General features: G+C 38.7%; 2 long non-coding RNA genes across 2 annotated transcripts; one reads left to right on the plus strand and one right to left on the minus strand.

Moving 5' to 3' along the window:
• Positions 1–2,986, minus strand: LOC114460780 (uncharacterized). The gene is made up of 3 exons (XR_003673732.1): positions 2,334–2,986; positions 466–2,202; positions 1–354 (listed from the first exon to the last, which is right to left on the minus strand). It is a non-coding gene; the product is annotated as an uncharacterized LOC114460780 (long non-coding RNA).
• An 8,039-nt stretch (positions 2,987–11,025) lies between these two features.
• Positions 11,026–13,044, plus strand: LOC114460785 (uncharacterized). Its single transcript, XR_003673737.1, has 4 exons — positions 11,026–12,283; positions 12,486–12,592; positions 12,704–12,784; positions 12,889–13,044. It is a non-coding gene; the product is annotated as an uncharacterized LOC114460785 (long non-coding RNA).
• The last annotated feature ends 5,889 nt before the right edge of the window (positions 13,045–18,933 follow it).

Genomic DNA, 18,933 nt, shown 5'->3' on the forward strand with positions numbered 1-18,933 from the left:
AACATTGTTTATGATCGTGTCTGTTAAGAATTATTTGTGTAAATATTTATGTTGTACTTTTAATATGTAAATCAAATGTCACCCCATGCTTGGTACAGGCTAATTAAGGATGCACCTGTATATAGGGACCTCCATTCTGGTCAGTAATGGGGTTGAGTGGAGATTGAAATGCACTGTGCTTGTGGTGCCAATTGAAAATAAAAAGACAAAAACCTGATGCATCAAAACTCTGGAGCCTGGTTGCCTCATTGATTGCCTCCACTGCTACGGTTGCTCTTTGACAAGAGTGCCAGAGAAAGAACTTTCCATCTGGGGCAAAAGGTATTGCTGCTGCTCCCATCCAATGACAGTAAGCTGCTGGCAAGATGGCAGGGACCGTATGAGATTACGAAATGTCTGGGTAAGGTCACCTATGAACTGTACATGCATGATAAAAAGAAAAAACATCAGGTATTTCATGTTAACCTGTTGAAAGCATTTAAGGAGCCTTCCTTTGAGCAGTCTATCCAGAACCTTCTCATCTGTCCTGCAATGGAAGAGGATGAAAAGGAGCCATTACTTCTTCCCGACATCGCTGAGCATGCTGCAGTGGATGTATCGCATCTGACCGTGGTCCAGCAGGAGGAGGTGAGAGTACTTTTGGATCCGGAGCTTTTCCAACACAAGCCGGGTTTTACAGACCTGGTCCAGCATAAAGTCCACCTTAAGCAGGATGCTCTTCCCAAGCGCAAGAGCTACAGGATCCCGGAGAGGTTGGTGCCACGGCTTAAGAAGGAGATCGACTCTATGTTGCAGATGGGCATCATTGAGACGTCAACCAGCGAATGGTGCAGCCCGGTGGTATTGGTTCCGAAAAAGGACAGTTCATTAAGGTTCTGCATTGACTTCAGGTACCTGAATTCTGTATCAAAGCTTGAATCCTACCCAATGCCTCGTATTGATGAACTGCTGGAAAGAGTGGGAAGGGCAGAGTTCATTACAACGCTTGACCTAAGTAAAGGGTATTGGCAGCTGGCCCTTGCGCCAGAGACAAAAGAGCTCACAGCTTTTGTAACACCCTATGGAAAATTCCAGTTTCAGGTGAAGCCATTTGGTCTCCAGGGGGCACCGTCAACTTTTCAGCGACTTATGGACCAAGTGCTGAGAGATGTGTCACAGTTTGCAGCAGCTTATCTGGATGATGTGATTATCTACCGTCGCTCCTGGACGGACCATATTTCTCACCTTCGCCAGGTGCTACACCGGATTAAGGATGCTGGTCTAACCATTAACCTGGGCAAGTGTGCACTTGCACGCCACCAGGTAGAGTACCTAGGCCATGTTGTTGGACAGGGGGTTGTCAAGCCTCGTGTGGGGAAGGTGGATGCTATCATTCTTATCCTGTGCCGACCACAAAGAAAAAGGTGCGCTCTTTTCTTGGATTGGTGGGTCGGTACAGTAAATTTGTTCCTCATTTTGCTTCTCGAGCAGCCGTATTGATTAAACTCACCAGAGCCTCAGCACCGAACAAAGTAAAGTGGACTGACGAATGTGACAGAGCGTTCAGCGACCTCAAGGCAGCTATCACAAGTGAGTCTGTTCTCCACAGTCCGGATTTTTCTCGCCCGTTTACACTACAGACGGATGCTTCTGGTGTTTGCCTGGGTGCAGTGCTTCTGCAGGACATTGAGGAGGTGCGGCGCCCTGTTCTTTTTCTGAGTCGGAAACTACAGGACAGAGAGACAAGGTACTCAACAGTGGAGAAGGAGTGCCTAGCAATGAAGTGGGCAATTAGTGCTCTATGGTATTATCTGCTGGGACGTCACTTCCTTCTTGAGATGGATCATCGATCGCTACAATGGCTAAACAGGATGAAAGACTCCAATATGCGTCTTACCGGTTGGTATATCTCTTTGCAGCCTTACAACTTTACAGTACAGTACATTGCTGGAAAGGACAACCTGGTAGCAGACTGTCTTTCCAGAGTACATGAGAATGGAGGTACTGTACTGCCGGAGAAGGGGGAGGAAATGTAACGACAAAGTGACGTTACACATGGACTGTTATAATGTATACATGGTAAATTGTGTGAACAGACTGGCAGTGCTTAATGAAATTAAGAAGACTCATTCTGTTGTATTGATTTAATGAATTTGCTTAAATTGACATCATGAGGACAGGTGATGAAGCACATGGTTCAGGCCACAGGGTTTCAGCATTCATCTAGTGATAAAAACAGAAAATACATTTTAAGATAATTGATAAATAACTTAGCAGTGACATGATAGATAAAACCATTAAATATGTTCTCTTATTCTGGGTGTGATTGAAATGCAAGATACAGCAATGCTTACCTGTGCATGGCCTCTTCCTCTTTCCTGTGGTGTCCTGGTGAAAGAATTCCCCTGGGGCTGTGGACACCTTTTTATAGTTCCAGGTGGGAGAGACCAAGAGGGACTAAGGAACAGGGGAGCTTGATGTTTAGAAATCAATGTAAATAATTAGTTTAATCATTTAGGGGATCTGAATAAGGGTAATTATATTAATAAAGGGTTATTGTTTATGATGGTGTCTGTTAAGAATTATTTGTGTAAATATTTATGTTGTACTTTTAATATGTAAATCAAATGTCACCCCATGCTTGGTACAGGCTAATTAAGGATGCACCTGTATATAGGGACCTCCATTCTGGTCAGTAGTGGGTTGAGTGGAGATTGAAATGCACTGTGCTTGTGGTGCCAATTGAAAATAAAAAGACAAAAACCTGATGCATCAAAACTCTGGAGCCTGGTTGCCTCATTGATTGCCTCCACTGCTACGGTTGCTCTTTGACACACAGTTACATCATGTCTACATGCAGGTGAGCAGCAGCTGCTAAAGAAGCAAATAATCCATTTGTGTGTAAGAGTAGATGTTGCTCTTTACCTTTGACACTTTCTGTGATGTCTCTCTCCTTCCTCAGAAGTGTCTCACTGACAGCGTGTGACGTGTAAGCCAGCTTACACTTAATGTCTGAAAAAAAAAAAAACATCTAATGATTAGTGCACGTGCAGAAGTGGTGGAGACCGCCCCTATTTAAATGATTCTGATTCCTGATTCCCTGGGTTTTTTACGCCTTATTAGCTCATGGAGTGACATTTCCACACGTTTTAACACCTCTAAACCTTTAGTGAATCCACCCCTAAGTTTCTCAGCTGCAGAGATAATTTGGAACAACTTTTGGAATCATTGGCAGATAAATTAAAGGAACTGAAGAGTTGGTTTGACTCAAATAAACAAAACAAAATGTATAATATTTGGAAATCGAACAAAAAACTGACTAATGAAATGAATAATAAAGAGCATGAAAATAGAGAAAGTGAATGAAATAAAATTTCTGGGAGTCATAATAGACAAACTATCTTGGAAGTCACATATAAAGTACATTGCAGCCAAAATAACGTCAATTGCAATATTCCAAAAAGTCAAGTATTTGTCAAGACTTTGTAATAGTTTTTTCTTTTAAAAATATAATGTCAATGTTAAATCTAAATGTTAAACATAAATATCAATCTAAATGTTTAATGTTGAATGTAAATGTACATCTAAAGCTAAATGTTGAATCTATATATTAAATGTTAAATCTAAATTTAAAATGTTCTATCCTAATCTAAATGTTAAACCTAAATGTCATGGGTCTGTTTATTTAAATGTAATATCTAAACTTAACATTTAGATTTTAATTCAATATTTAACATTTACATTTAGATTGACATTAGCTTTTTACAAGAAAAGAATTCTCTCAAATTTCACAAATATTGCTGTAAATCTAGTTAAAACATTTTATTTTTGCTAAATGTTACAAAAAGTTGCTGTTTCATTTAGCATGCACGACTTTACAATTGGCACCCATACATCAGTGATATATTTCTGTAAATGTTTGTTTATTGTGTGAATCAGGAAGCCCTGTGGAGAGAGGAGAGAGAGAAGAAGAAGAAGCTGACAGCCCTGCAGGACAACATTTCAGGCCTCTACGGCTCCTTAGACGTAGTTTGGACAGTAAGACATCATTATTTTATGACATGTTAGATATTCTATAGAACATTATTCACTGATGCATTGCTGGATGTTGTGTTGATCACTTGTACTGGGTTGTGTTTGCCTGGTGTTGTCTCAGGGACATTTGCAGCCTGTGGTTTGGTGCTTCCTGTTTCTGCTCTATCTAGGCTGTAATAAACTGTCAGTCTTACACAGGAAAGTGTGCCTCTGTTCATGTGTGCTGTGTATCTTTATCAGTTTCTAGGATCCTGTAACTGTAGTGCATGAAAATAAATTATCATTTAGTGTGTGTGTGTGTGTGTGTGTGTGTGTGTGTGTGTGAGATCTGGATATTTTGCCCTTGCCTTAGAATGATGCTTTCATGTATAAATTGGAACCAGAATGTTAATACAATATATATATATATTTTAATGTTTTCTCTGTGACCTAATTGGGGTTTCCTCTAACTATTGTAGCATAGTTAGAGGCTGGGTCCTCTGTTGATAATTATGTTTAATTTTTCTATGAACAGGTTCTATTAATTTTACAATAAATTATGACATTATTTAATTTCATGTTTTAGGATCAATTACATCAAGTTTAATATGAAAATAGTTTTGTTCTCACACAACATATTTACCACAACAGAAAAGTTAGAAAAGTTTGTCATTTTATATGATTTGAACGAGATAACACGTGTTTATAAAAAGTAGATATTTATAGTAAATGAAACATGTTTTATTTTTACATCCTAAATTCATTATGATGCTACTATACATTTAATGTAAAATTAATACTTGATAGAGAAGAATGAGACAATTGGTTTGTTTTCATTAAAACATTAGTGTTATGTATCACAAAGCTGTCAATGTGCTTTTCTTAATAATACTATTATAAATATACATAGTGTTTATAATGAATCATGTATGTAACACCTCATATACGTCTAATAAGTCTTCACAGTTCAAGAAACTTAAAGGTCTATAGGAGGAGCAATCATCAGTTGGTTTGTCCTTCTTCAATAAAACAGAAATGATTTCAACATTGGAACTAGTTGAGAAGGAACCTGTTCATAGAGAAATTAAACATATTTATCAACAGAGGACCCAGCTGAGGCCAAAAAGCCTCATATAATTCTGGAGGTAAACCATCCAAGCCTGGAGATCTCCCTCTGTTCATTGATTTAATAGCGTTCTTCAGTTCATCTAAAGTAATAGGTGCTTCTAACTGACATCTGGCCTCCTGGTGCAGTTTAGGTAGTTTTAATGGCTTAAATAATCCAGAACAGATTTTTTCATTATGGGACACTTCTGATTTGTCCAGGTTTTGGTAAAATTGTTGGAATGTACAGTTGATCTTCATGGAATCTAATGTTATATCTTCCTCTTTTGTCCTGATCACTGATATGTTTGATAGATTATCATTTTCATGTAGTTTATGAGCCAGCAAACGGCTGGGTTGGGCACTGTTCATATAAAGATTTTGCCTTGTACGGTGTATGACAAATTCTGCTTTTAATATTTCTTGTTCAAGTGCTGAAATTTCCAGTTCCAGAGATTCAATGCAATATTTTCTGCGTTTGTTGAGATTTGATGGTTTTATTTCTGATGCAACCTTTAACTGCCTTAAGATTTGTATTTCTTGTACTATTGTTCAACTTAATCTTATAAAAGGTTGTCTATAGTTGATCTCTCAGTGTATTTCCCCTTTGCTTGAGTTTTAACACAGTCTGCACTTCCTTGTTTTTTGTGGTTTATCTGCAGCAGTTGCAAAACATGGCAACTAGGGTGAATGACACTTTTATAAAGACGTGCAGACGCTCACGAGTTCCAGGAAATGCAGAAGTGATCTTCCCCTTTTCAACATGAGACTAGAGCAGTGTTAGTGAGCAGGTTGGACGCTCTAATGTCACTCTGATGTTTTCACACTGTGAGCTGGTGACAGATGCACACAGACGCAGCTTCTTCTCTACAGCAGCAGCTGAAAAGGCTGATGTGAGGTGAGGAATCAGTGAGTGTCTGATGAGCAGCTTCACTCTGATCACACACTGACTCAACCATGTGGATCCACTGCTGTCAAACATCTGCTGCTGCCACGGTTGGAACCTCAATTACAATTACAATTCATTATTCATTACAGTTACAATGCAATTACAATCAGAATTATAACTGAAAAAATTATGTTGCTGTCGTAATGATAATTGATTGTAACTGAGTTCAGAAATTAGGCTTTGTAATTGATTTGCTTTGTGCACGATGTGAATTGTTTTGTGGTCGATCAATTTCTAGAATTTCAGTGCCTTCAGTTTGATGAAAAGTGGGTTTGATGGTTCTCTCCATGTGCTTTTTTTTTTTTTTTACTGTTTTTATTGCTCTTTTCTGACATTTGAATATTAAGTCTGTATTTGTTTTATATGTGTTCCCCCACATGTTGACACAGTAGGTTATATATGGGAGAATAAAGGAACAGAACAGGTGTATAGTGATGACTGATTTAAAAAGACTTTTTGTAATATTGCAATTGACGTTATTTTGGCTGCAATGTACTGTATATGTGACTTCCAAGATAGTTTATTGTCTATTATGACTCCCAGAAATTTTATTTCATTCACTTTCTCTATTTTCATGCTCTTTATTATTCATTTCATTAGTCAGTTTTTTGTTCGATTTCCAAATATTATACATTTTGTTTTGTTTATTTGAGTCAAACCAACTCTTCAGTTCCTTTAATTTATCTGCCAATGATTCCAAAAGTTGTTCCAAATTATCTCTGCAGCTGAGAAACTTAGGGGTGGATTCACTAAAGGTTTAGAGGTGTTAAAACGTGTGGAAATGTCACTCCATGAGCTAATAAGGCGTAAAAAACCCAGGGAATCAGGAATCAGAATCATTTAAATAGGGGCGGTCTCCACCACTTCTGCACGTGCACTAATCATTAGATGTTTTTTTTTTTTTCAGACATTAAGTGTAAGCTGGCTTACACGTCACACGCTGTCAGTGAGACACTTCTGAGGAAGGAGAGAGACATCACAGAAAGTGTCAAAGGTAAAGAGCAACATCTACTCTTACACACAAATGGATTATTTGCTTCTTTAGCAGCTGCTGCTCACCTGCATGTAGACATGATGTAACTGTGTGTCAAAGAGCAACCGTAGCAGTGGAGGCAATCAATGAGGCAACCAGGCTCCAGAGTTTTGATGCATCAGGTTTTTGTCTTTTTATTTTCAATTGGCACCACAAGCACAGTGCATTTCAATCTCCACTCAACCCACTACTGACCAGAATGGAGGTCCCTATATACAGGTGCATCCTTAATTAGCCTGTACCAAGCATGGGGTGACATTTGATTTACATATTAAAAGTACAACATAAATATTTACACAAATAATTCTTAACAGACACCATCATAAACAATAACCCTTTATTAATATAATTACCCTTATTCAGATCCCCTAAATGATTAAACTAATTATTTACATTGATTTCTAAACATCAAGCTCCCCTGTTCCTTAGTCCCTCTTGGTCTCTCCCACCTGGAACTATAAAAAGGTGTCCACAGCCCCAGGGGAATTCTTTCACCAGGACACCACAGGAAAGAGGAAGAGGCCATGCACAGGTAAGCATTGCTGTATCTTGCATTTCAATCACACCCAGAATAAGAGAACATATTTAATGGTTTTATCTATCATGTCACTGCTAAGTTATTTATCAATTATCTTAAAATGTATTTTCTGTTTTTATCACTAGATGAATGCTGAAACCCTGTGGCCTGAACCATGTGCTTCATCACCTGTCCTCATGATGTCAATTTAAGCAAATTCATTAAATCAATACAACAGAATGAGTCTTCTTAATTTCATTAAGCACTGCCAGTCTGTTCACACAATTTACCATGTATACATTATAACAGTCCATGTGTAACGTCACTTTGTCGTTACATTTCCTCCCCCTTCTCCGGCAGTACAGTACCTCCATTCTCATGTACTCTGGAAAGACAGTCTGCTACCAGGTTGTCCTTTCCAGCAATGTACTGTACTGTAAAGTTGTAAGGCTGCAAAGAGATATACCAACCGGTAAGACGCATATTGGAGTCTTTCATCCTGTTTAGCCATTGTAGCGATCGATGATCCATCTCAAGAAGGAAGTGACGTCCCAGCAGATAATACCATAGAGCACTAATTGCCCACTTCATTGCTAGGCACTCCTTCTCCACTGTTGAGTACCTTGTCTCTCTGTCCTGTAGTTTCCGACTCAGAAAAAGAACAGGGCGCCGCACCTCCTCAATGTCCTGCAGAAGCACTGCACCCAGGCAAACACCAGAAGCATCCGTCTGTAGTGTAAACGGGCGAGAAAAATCCGGACTGTGGAGAACAGACTCACTTGTGATAGCTGCCTTGAGGTCGCTGAACACTCTGTCACATTCGTCAGTCCACTTTACTTTGTTCGGTGCTGAGGCTCTGGTGAGTTTAATCAATACGGCTGCTCGAGAAGCAAAATGAGGAACAAATTTACTGTACCGACCCACCAATCCAAGAAAAGAGCGCACCTTTTTCTTTGTGGTCGGCACAGGATAAGAATGATAGCATCCACCTTCCCCACACGAGGCTTGACAACCCCCTGTCCAACAACATGGCCTAGGTACTCTACCTGGTGGCGTGCAAGTGCACACTTGCCCAGGTTAATGGTTAGACCAGCATCCTTAATCCGGTGTAGCACCTGGCGAAGGTGAGAAATATGGTCCGTCCAGGAGCGACGGTAGATAATCACATCATCCAGATAAGCTGCTGCAAACTGTGACACATCTCTCAGCACTTGGTCCATAAGTCGCTGAAAAGTTGACGGTGCCCCCTGGAGACCAAATGGCTTCACCTGAAACTGGAATTTTCCATAGGGTGTTACAAAAGCTGTGAGCTCTTTTGTCTCTGGCGCAAGGGCCAGCTGCCAATACCCTTTACTTAGGTCAAGCGTTGTAATGAACTCTGCCCTTCCCACTCTTTCCAGCAGTTCATCAATACAAGGCATTGGGTAGGATTCAAGCTTTGATACAGAATTCAGGTACCTGAAGTCAATGCAGAACCTTAATGAACTGTCCTTTTTCGGAACCAATACCACCGGGCTGCACCATTCGCTGGTTGACGTCTCAATGATGCCCATCTGCAACATAGAGTCGATCTCCTTCTTAAGCCGTGGCACCAACCTCTCCGGGATCCTGTAGCTCTTGCACTTGGGAAGAGCATCCTGCTTAAGGTGGACTTTATGCTGGACCAGGTCTGTAAAACCCGGCTTGTGTTGGAAAAGCTCCGGATCCAAAAGTACTCTCACCTCCTCCTGCTGGACCACGGTCAGATGCGATACATCCACTGCAGCATGCTCAGCGATGTCGGGAAGAAGTAATGGCTCCTTTTCATCCTCTTCCATTGCAGGACAGATGAGAAGGTTCTGGATAGACTGCTCAAAGGAAGGCTCCTTAAATGCTTTCAACAGGTTAACATGAAATACCTGATGTTTTTTCTTTTTATCATGCATGTACAGTTCATAGGTGACCTTACCCAGACATTTCGTAATCTCATACGGTCCCTGCCATCTTGCCAGCAGCTTACTGTCATTGGATGGGAGCAGCAGCAATACCTTTTGCCCCAGATGGAAAGTTCTTTCTCTGGCACTCTTGTCAAAGAGCAACCGTAGCAGTGGAGGCAATCAATGAGGCAACCAGGCTCCAGAGTTTTGATGCATCAGGTTTTTGTCTTTTTATTTTCAATTGGCACCACAAGCACAGTGCATTTCAATCTCCACTCAACCCCATTACTGACCAGAATGGAGGTCCCTATATACAGGTGCATCCTTAATTAGCCTGTACCAAGCATGGGGTGACATTTGATTTACATATTAAAAGTACAACATAAATATTTACACAAATAATTCTTAACAGACACGATCATAAACAATGTTGCACACTTGGATACAAAGGGACTTCCAGATGTTCGCGGTTTGTTTAAACTCATTTTTTAATCTGAATAATCCAGAAAGACATACATCAGCCTCACCATCTATTTAATACAGGCGATCTGGACGGATGCTCCAGTCTTTACCTGAGGACCCCTGCAGCCCTTTAGCTGCCCCTGATGCTGCCTGTGTGTATGTAATAACTGTCCATGTATATCTGGGTAAAATCTGAGTTTTACATTTATTTGGTGCTTCGCTGGTGTCTGTCTGAGTATGTTTGAGCCTTAAACAGTGTAGCTTCAACCAGGACGTAGCATGTAGCAACACATGAAGCTGTTTGTCATGTTTATAACTCACAAAGGATCATTCTACATGTATACACACAGATCTGAATACGGATCTGATAATCATTAATGCGTTAAAGTAACAGCCCTAGCGTAACACACACACAGTTTTTTGTGCACACACAATGTGTGTGAGCCTAATCTGAGCCCATACTCACCTGTCCAGGAGCCGTTGGATGCTGTCGGATACTACCACCTGGCTTTGGCTGCAGCCATGGATCTGACCAACAGGAGATCCCAGCTGTAGCTGTGAACACGTCTGGATACCATCTACCACAACTTTCTGCTGGATCCACAACTCTCCCTCTTCTTTTACCAGAGGGCCAGAGGATTGGCTGCTGAGCTCAACGTCAGGAGCAGCAGCGCCCCCTAGAGCTCATCAACATCTGGACTGAAGAGACCCTGTACAAACCTGTACATCATCATCATCATGATGAAGACCAGGGGTGGAGCAGCCATTTATAAAGTTTATTAAATTAATTCACTAAAACCATGATAAAGCTGTTATTAAGTCAGTGATTCTCAACATGTGGCTCTTTATGTCTTCATTTTAATTATTATTCCCCCAGAAAACCTTAAAAAGGGAAACTTTTTAAACCCTTTTTTTAATCTTTTTCTTTGGCTGTTTTACAACTTTCTTTGTCAAATTTTTGTCTATTTTCAAAAATATATATTTTTAAGATTTTAGCTCCTTTTGCCAATTAATATCCCTTTTTGACAATTTTTGTTGATTTTTAAAATTTTTTTTTGCCACTTTTCATCCAAATATGCTCATTTGGCCCAATAAATAACACTTGTTTCCTTTATTCCTGCATTTTGCCTCTTTTTGTTTCTCTTTTTTTGCCCTTTTTCCAAAAACATTGACCCTTTTTGCCAATAGATATCCCTTTTTCCTCATTTTTGTCCGTTTTTTTAAGTTCTTTTTGACACTTCTATCTAAAATTTGTCGATTCTTTGACCATTTTTAATCGCTTTTCATTCAAATGAGCCACCTTTAGCCCAATGTTGTCAATTAGCACACGTGCTAACACACTCAAAACAATACTGGGTTACCAATGTAATCAGAGCCGGATTAACGCAAAGGCAAACTAGACACGTGCCTAGGGCCCGATTCACGGAATGGGGCCCAGACAGAGGGACAAGACAAAAAAAAAAAAAAAAAAGATTAAAAAAAAAAATAAATAAAAATGTGCAAATGTCCTATCTACAATTTATTTCAATATTTCTTAATTAACTAAAAATAGTCACGATGTCTATCTTAACCATTGACTGTTACATTACGTCACATTAACGCCAGTCAGTTAAATCAGAGGGGACGTCAGCAGCGCGGTCAGCGGTCAGAGCGGGACAACAAAGCTAGCAGGCAGGTCGTTTTTTGAGTAGGCTAACATTCAAGATGCTTTCAGGTGCGGCAAAACGTAAAAAGAAAAAAATTGAAGAGGAACAAAAGAAAAGACAGCGGGGGGCTTTACAGAAGTTTCTGTCGAGAAGCCGTCCGACAGGTGTGAACCTGCTGTAGTCAGCAGAGCCAGAGGCCGAGACAAGCCCGGAGACACGGCCCGAAGACGGGGCGGGAAATGCGGTGGAAGACGCAGTGGCGCCGTCAACATCAGTGCCGTCACAGACGGACAAAGTGATGGAAGAACAGCAGCCAGCCAGATGTGCCAGAAGTGAGCCCAATATCGTTTTGAAGCAGGAGCCTCTAGACCCTAGACACAATCCCTGTCAAAATATTGGAGATTTCTCTGCATCACAGATGAAATATGGAGACATTAACCGAAGCTTTACTAAGGAACATTTCTTTAGAAAAAAGCTTAATGGAGAAAGATCATTTTCTTTGTTGAAACGAGTAAAAACATACCGGAGAGCAACGGTAACAGAAAAAAAACTGAATGCCTTTGCCCTGTTGGCAATTGAGAATGGATTTACAACTTCCCTGGATTTTGAAGACATTATCGAGGACTTCACCGCATCAAAACTCAGGAGAAAGCATCTGTAAATGTAAGTTTTACATTTAAAAATCTAAATCTGAATAAGTAAAGTGAATATTTAAATCAAATGTAAGATGCATATAAATTAAATGTATAATATAGGGCTATACTTTCTACTATAATAAAATGAAATATGAGAAACAACCCAAGTATATTCAAATCTCAAACAGCTGTCTTTCATCTTATGTATACATTTTTTATTTCTCCACAAGATTGTGATGATGCCATCCAGACGTATTTCTGCTGTGATGGATGGAGGCCTGTGATGCTGGAAAGCTGAAGAGTAGCCCAGAGTGGAGCGTGCTAAATGGTTTCCTTAGTAAGTGCTGCTGGTTTTATTTATTGTTATTTATTGTTGTACAGTTTCTAAATGGTCTTGATGAATGTGAAGGGTTCATGTTTGTCTTCTTGTTCCTATTAAAAATCACAGGTGTGAATATGGGCTCCAGGAGAAGGGACAAGAATTTTTGCTCACCCAATTCAAGCTCGTTTCCCTTGGCTGTCTGAGCAGGTTAGTAAAGTGAAAGAATGTGTTCCTGGTTCAAACATAAGGATCAATTTATTTAATGATTTCTTATTTTTCTACAATGTCTCTGTGATGAAATCTTCTTTTAGAATGCAGTATACTAAAGCACACCATCCATTGAAACATCCAAACCAGTGGAAAGAACTGCTGAACAGTCCAGACCAGCAGCTGAGCTGCTGAATGTTGAATGCAAAATGGAAATGAGGTGATGCTTGTCCATGAAAATAAATATCTTTACTACTACAGCACGTTTTCTCTTACTTCAAATTTTGTTGGTCTTTGTATATTTGACTACTTATCTAATAATTCAATTTAATCAACACATTTAATGAAGATTTTCTACAAAATGCAATAGCTTACAACATTTATAATGTTGTAAGCTATTGCATTTTGCAGAAAATCTTCATTAAATGTGTTGATTAAATGTAAACAGCAAATAAGATCAATCTTATTTGCTCTGTTTAGATAGTTTACTGACACCGATTGGTTATTTACTGGTACTACTGCCTTAACAATGACACTCCCAATGGATAAGAAAAAAATAATTTAATAGCATTTAATAGAGCTGTGTAACGACGTATAAATAATGAATATCAAAAAATAGTCTGATAGACTGTTTAATATACAACACATGACTTATTATGGGATACAAACAACCAACTTGTAACCAAAGACTAGGCTATGTAAAATGTGAATTAACGTTTATTAATAACTTTGGTAAGTTTCAGATTTCAATTCCTAAATAACATTGATGGAGGGGGGCCCAAAAAATACAGCCTGCCTAGTGTAGTCTATTTATTTAATCCGGCTCTGAATGTAATTGTGATATCCATATCAAATAAAGGGAATCAATCAATAAATAACACTTGTTTCCTTTTTTCCTACATTTTTCCTCTTTCTGTTCCACATTTTTGCCCTTTTTCACTATTGTTTGCCACTTTTTGCTCATTTAAGCTACTTTTAGCCATTTCATACCACCTGTTTCCTCTTTTTTGCCACTCTTGACTGTTTTAGACCCATTTTAGTCACTTTTCACTCTTTTATTGCCATGGTTTTGCCACTTTTGGACCATTTTTTACCACTTGTTATTCATTTTTCATCACTTTACTCATCACTGTTAACTCTTTGTTAACCTTAGTCAAATGCCTGGCTGTGATTGGCTGATCACCATTCAATCAATCTAACTGGATCAATATGTTCTCAACAATCAATTCCTCTGTAAAAAGTGAGGGAGATGATTTTTAGTTTTAATTAAAGTGGATGATGTAAAAAAGACAATTATTCTGAAATGTGTCAGTTTCTGAACCATTTTATTGTTGATGTAACAAAGATCTTAGAACTCTCACATTAACAAATAAATGACTTTGATCACCATGCTTTCCTTTTGTTGTCATATTGGAATAGTTTTTGTAACGTTACACAACAGATGGATTCACTCAGAAAACAATATACAGATATATATATATATATATTTATACAGTATATATATAATCTGCCGTGCTAAAAATATTGACCCCCCAAAAGTATTAGTAATTATGACTAACACAACTACAGAGATTACACTAAACTAGAAAAAAAACAAAAATAATAATTTCCTGAAGATCATGTGACGATGAAACACACGCTGAACTCTGCATGAAGGAATGATTTTTTAACAGAAATAAAACATTATTTTTTACAGAAATAAGTGAAATATCTTTTAAAATGTTTGTTTAAACAGATTAAAATATATATTGTTTAGTGCATGTTTAATAGTTTTTTTCTTACTTTATTAATATAGTTTAAGTGAAGGCACACGTTTTTTTAAAGAAAAAAAACTTTATTCACATTGTTCCATTATTACAAGGTTTCAAACAGTTTTAAATTAAACTTTAGCCTCGAGGTGTGGAAATATATTAAAATGTGAATGACTATTAATAATAATAATAATAATAATAATAATAATAATAATAATAATAATAATAATAATAATAATAATAATAATGGTAAAAAGTAAATAATTCAGGGTTTTAAAAAGTGAAAACCTAATTCAAAATCTCTTCCTTTAAAAAAAAAAACAAAAAAAAAAAACAAAACGGCACTTCCGGTACGTTCTTAGCATGCTAGCACCATAGCAACAGCATAAAGCATGATTAATGTTGCCAAAACAAACAAACTATGGATCCTATTCATAAACTGAATAGATATTATATAAGTTATGGATACATTTCTCAGTAGAAATGTCATCAAAACAAAGCTAAAGCTACAATCTCCCTTAATATTGCTGTTTACAAAGGGTTGACAGGTGGTCATGTGACCTGACGTGACGTGTAGGAACACATTTAAATGTGAAGGAATATAAATAAAAATATTGATAATGAAAAAACAACATCCAATCGCCCCGTGCATGGATATTTATCTGCTTTTGGTTTGACATTTTTTGCCTCTATATAGGTTGTCATAGCAACCACAGAATGTACCGGAAAAAATACAGATAGTTTACATAAACCAAATGGATATTATGAAAGTTAAAGGTACATTTCTCACTAGAAATGTCATCAAAACAATTCTTTTTTTTTTTGGCTCTAGTGGCCTTTATATGACAGTTGCTTGACAGGAAAGGGGTCAGAGAGAGCAGGGAATGACACGCAGGAAAGGGTCCCAGGCCGGGAATCGAACCTGGACCCGCTGCAGGTGAGGAACTATAGCCTCTGTACATGGGGCGGGCGCTCAACCCACTGAGCTAAACACCGCCTTAAGCCACAATCTATCTTCAAATAAAGCAATTTGCCGTTGTTTTTGATGAGTCAGCAGTGACGTGACCTGACTTCAGCCCGTTGATATTTGTGCAGTTAATACACGACAATACATCGTGCTGTTATTGCACAAAGACAACACTTTATTCATGCTCTAATAGCATGAAATAATAGATATACTGTTGTGGTGCTAATGCATGAATATCTGTGAGACTGGGTTGATTTAAAGCTGCAGGTTGTTCTGGCTGCACCAGGACACCAGCCGGTCTGTCTCCACCTGTAGGTGGACTCGTCTCCATCAGAGATGAGTCCATGATGGTCGTGTCGTCCACAAACTTCAGGAGTTTGACCACCTGGTGAGAGGAGGAGCAGATGTTGGTGAACAGGGAGAAGATCAGAGGAGAAAGACCACAGCCCTGAGGAGATCCAGTGCTGATGGTCCAGGAAGCAGAGATGGTTTTTCCCAGCTTCACGTGCTGCTTCCTGTCAGACAGGAAGTCTGTGATCCACCTGCAGATGGAGTAGTTATGATCATAAACAGACTATTTATTATTAATGTAGGTTTTGTTTCAGATTTATTTGAATAAAAAGTTATTTCCTCCATGTTGAGCTACTTTTTTCCTCCACCTGGTTTTACTGGATCCCAAGCTGATGATATTTGAACCAAAAACATCTGGACCAAACATGTAAATTTCAACTCACAGCAAATGAAAAGTAATCCTTGGTTACACATAATTAAATATACATTTCCATACAATACATCTGAACCAAATATTTACAGTATCTGAATCAAAGGGAAAATCAGATCCTTGTGATCAGGTGCAAATGAGGAAAATCATCAAAGAAAGAAGGATATTTTCTGTTGTCATGGTAACTGGCTTATTTCAGTTATATTTTATCAGAGAACAAAAGGTTTGAAATGTTTCCCTATCCTGACTCTCAGCTGCAGTGAAGGACCAGAGGAAAGTGGACATTGTGGGGACATGATAGCAGACATTACAGTCTGGACGACCTTCAGCGCTCTCTTCTCTGTGGTTGGATGTCCTGCTTGTGCTGCTGTTCTCTGGGAGTTGTTCAAAAGACACAAAAGAGGAAACTATGTCACCCCTAATGATGTCTTCATGCTCAACATCACCATCATGGACCTGCTCTTCTTGTTGTTCATCCCTCTTGGGTTGTTTAACATCCTTTTCTGGCTTTTCCAGCCTGTCCAGATGTGGAGTGACTTTCTGTATGATTTAAACCTGACTGGACGACCTCTCCTCACGGCCTGCATGTGTTTTGACTCCTACCTGGCAGTGGTCCACCCAGTCTTTTATCACACCCACAGGAGTCCAACTGTTGGCATCCTCGTGGCTGCTGCATTGTGGGCCATCACTTTAGCTAAAGGAACCATTAACACAGTCATAGATGAGCTGAACCACAGTCCCTGGACCATGTTTATGTATGTCATAGCTCTCCCTGTCATCATCATCTGTAACTCCTCAGTACTGTGGACGCTGAGGAAGTCTCACAGTGGAAGGACGGGTCTCCACCCAATGAAGAAGAAGGCTCTGTAGATCATCACCAACAACATGATAGTGACCGTCGTTGTTTACCTTCCTCCTGTGATGGTTTACATCATTGGCAACATGAGAGGTTTCTGCTAAGGTAGGAGTTCTCATCTGGTCTCACCCTGGGACCCACATTTTACCATGGTCATTCAATTGTGACCCAATTTTTTTTTTTTAGAATTTAACCACAAATTAATTTTTTCTCAATTATCTGTTGAAAACAATCTTTTTTAAAACATAAATCTCTATATTTTCCTGTGTAACATGCATTTCACAGCATGAAATGTAAAATAAAATTTCTTTCAAAATAAAAGACAAGTCCAACATGAGAAATATTAAGCATTCATTTATTTTTGACCAGCTGTCCATGACCCACCCAGTATAGGTCTGTGACCCACTTTTGGGTCCCGACCCACCAGTTGAGAATCATTGTGCTAATGAATCTAACAGGAGATCAGACCTGTTCATAGAATATATGGTTTCTATTAGTGATGGGCTATATTATCAAATGTTATATTGGTTTTTCCACAGATATTGAAAAATTACTGTATGTGCTGTTGTTTAAGACAACATAATAAAAATGAAAATGAAAAATATATAAATAATATTAATTTTTCAAAATCTAAAATAAATAAATAAACAAATAATTGATTAATTAATAAGAAAAAAATATTCAAAAACAAACATGACTTTTTCCATTACTGAAGAAATTGGAAATTTAGTGTTGGACAATATCGGATATCAGTAAGTAAGTAAGTAAGTATTTATTTATAAAGCGCTTTTCGCAGATAAAATCACAAAGTGCTGTACACAGAAACAATAAACATACATTTACATCACATGTGTAGCATCATAAAAGGGCAGTAAAAATTGAAAATAAAATCTTGTTAACTAAAAGCTTTTTTGAAAAGCGAAGTCTTCAAATGTTTTTTAAAAGTGTCCACGCAGTTCATCTCCCGGAGAGACTGGGGCAGACCATTCCAGAGTCTGGGGGCTGCAGCCTGGAACGCCAGGTCTCCTCTGGTTTTAAATTTGGTTTTTGGGAACCTTAGTAGACCCTGACCTGAGGATCGAAGGCTGCGTCCTGAAGTGTAGGGACACAACATGTCTGAAATGTATAGAGGAGCCTGGCCATGCAAAGCCCGGAATGTTAGAACCAGTATTTTATATTCAATCCGGAACTTGACAGGGAGCCAGTGTAGGGAGGAAAGTATCGGGGTAATGTGTGATGTTCTGGACGTACCGGTCAAAAGTCTGGCAGCAGCATTTTGAACCATTTGGAGTTTACACAGGGTCGACTTATTAAAACAGGTAAAAACTGAGTTACAGTAGTCAATGCGGGACGAAATAAAAGCATGGATGACCAGTTCCAGATCAGGTTTGGACAGTAGATGCCTCACTTTTGAGATATTTCTCAGATGGTAAAAACAGTTTTTAGTCAGTTGACGACAGTGGCCCTCCAAAGACATCGATTGGTTAAACACAACCCCAAGATTTCTGATGCTGGATTTCACTGATGAACCCAAATCACCGAGAGAGTTCTTAATAAGTGGGATCTTTTTATCAGGGGCGATGATCAGAGTTTCAGTTTTGTTGGGGTTTATCTGGAGGTAGTTTGATGAAAACCAGTTTTTGATGCATGAGATACAGTCCAAGAACTCAGGTAAAAAGTGAAACTCTGAGTCATTAAAAGAGCAGTATAACTGGATATCATCAGCATAGAAATGATAAGAAACATTTTTAAAACCACGGATCAACCGACCAAGAGGCATCAGGTACAATAAAAATAGAACAGGCCCCAGAACAGAGCCCTGGGGTACTCCACATGACAGGGTGGACACATTGG

The sequence above is a fragment of the Gouania willdenowi genome, unplaced genomic scaffold (assembly GCF_900634775.1).
Source record: "Gouania willdenowi unplaced genomic scaffold, fGouWil2.1 scaffold_63_arrow_ctg1, whole genome shotgun sequence".
Lineage (NCBI taxonomy): Eukaryota > Metazoa > Chordata > Actinopteri > Blenniiformes > Gobiesocidae > Gouania > Gouania willdenowi.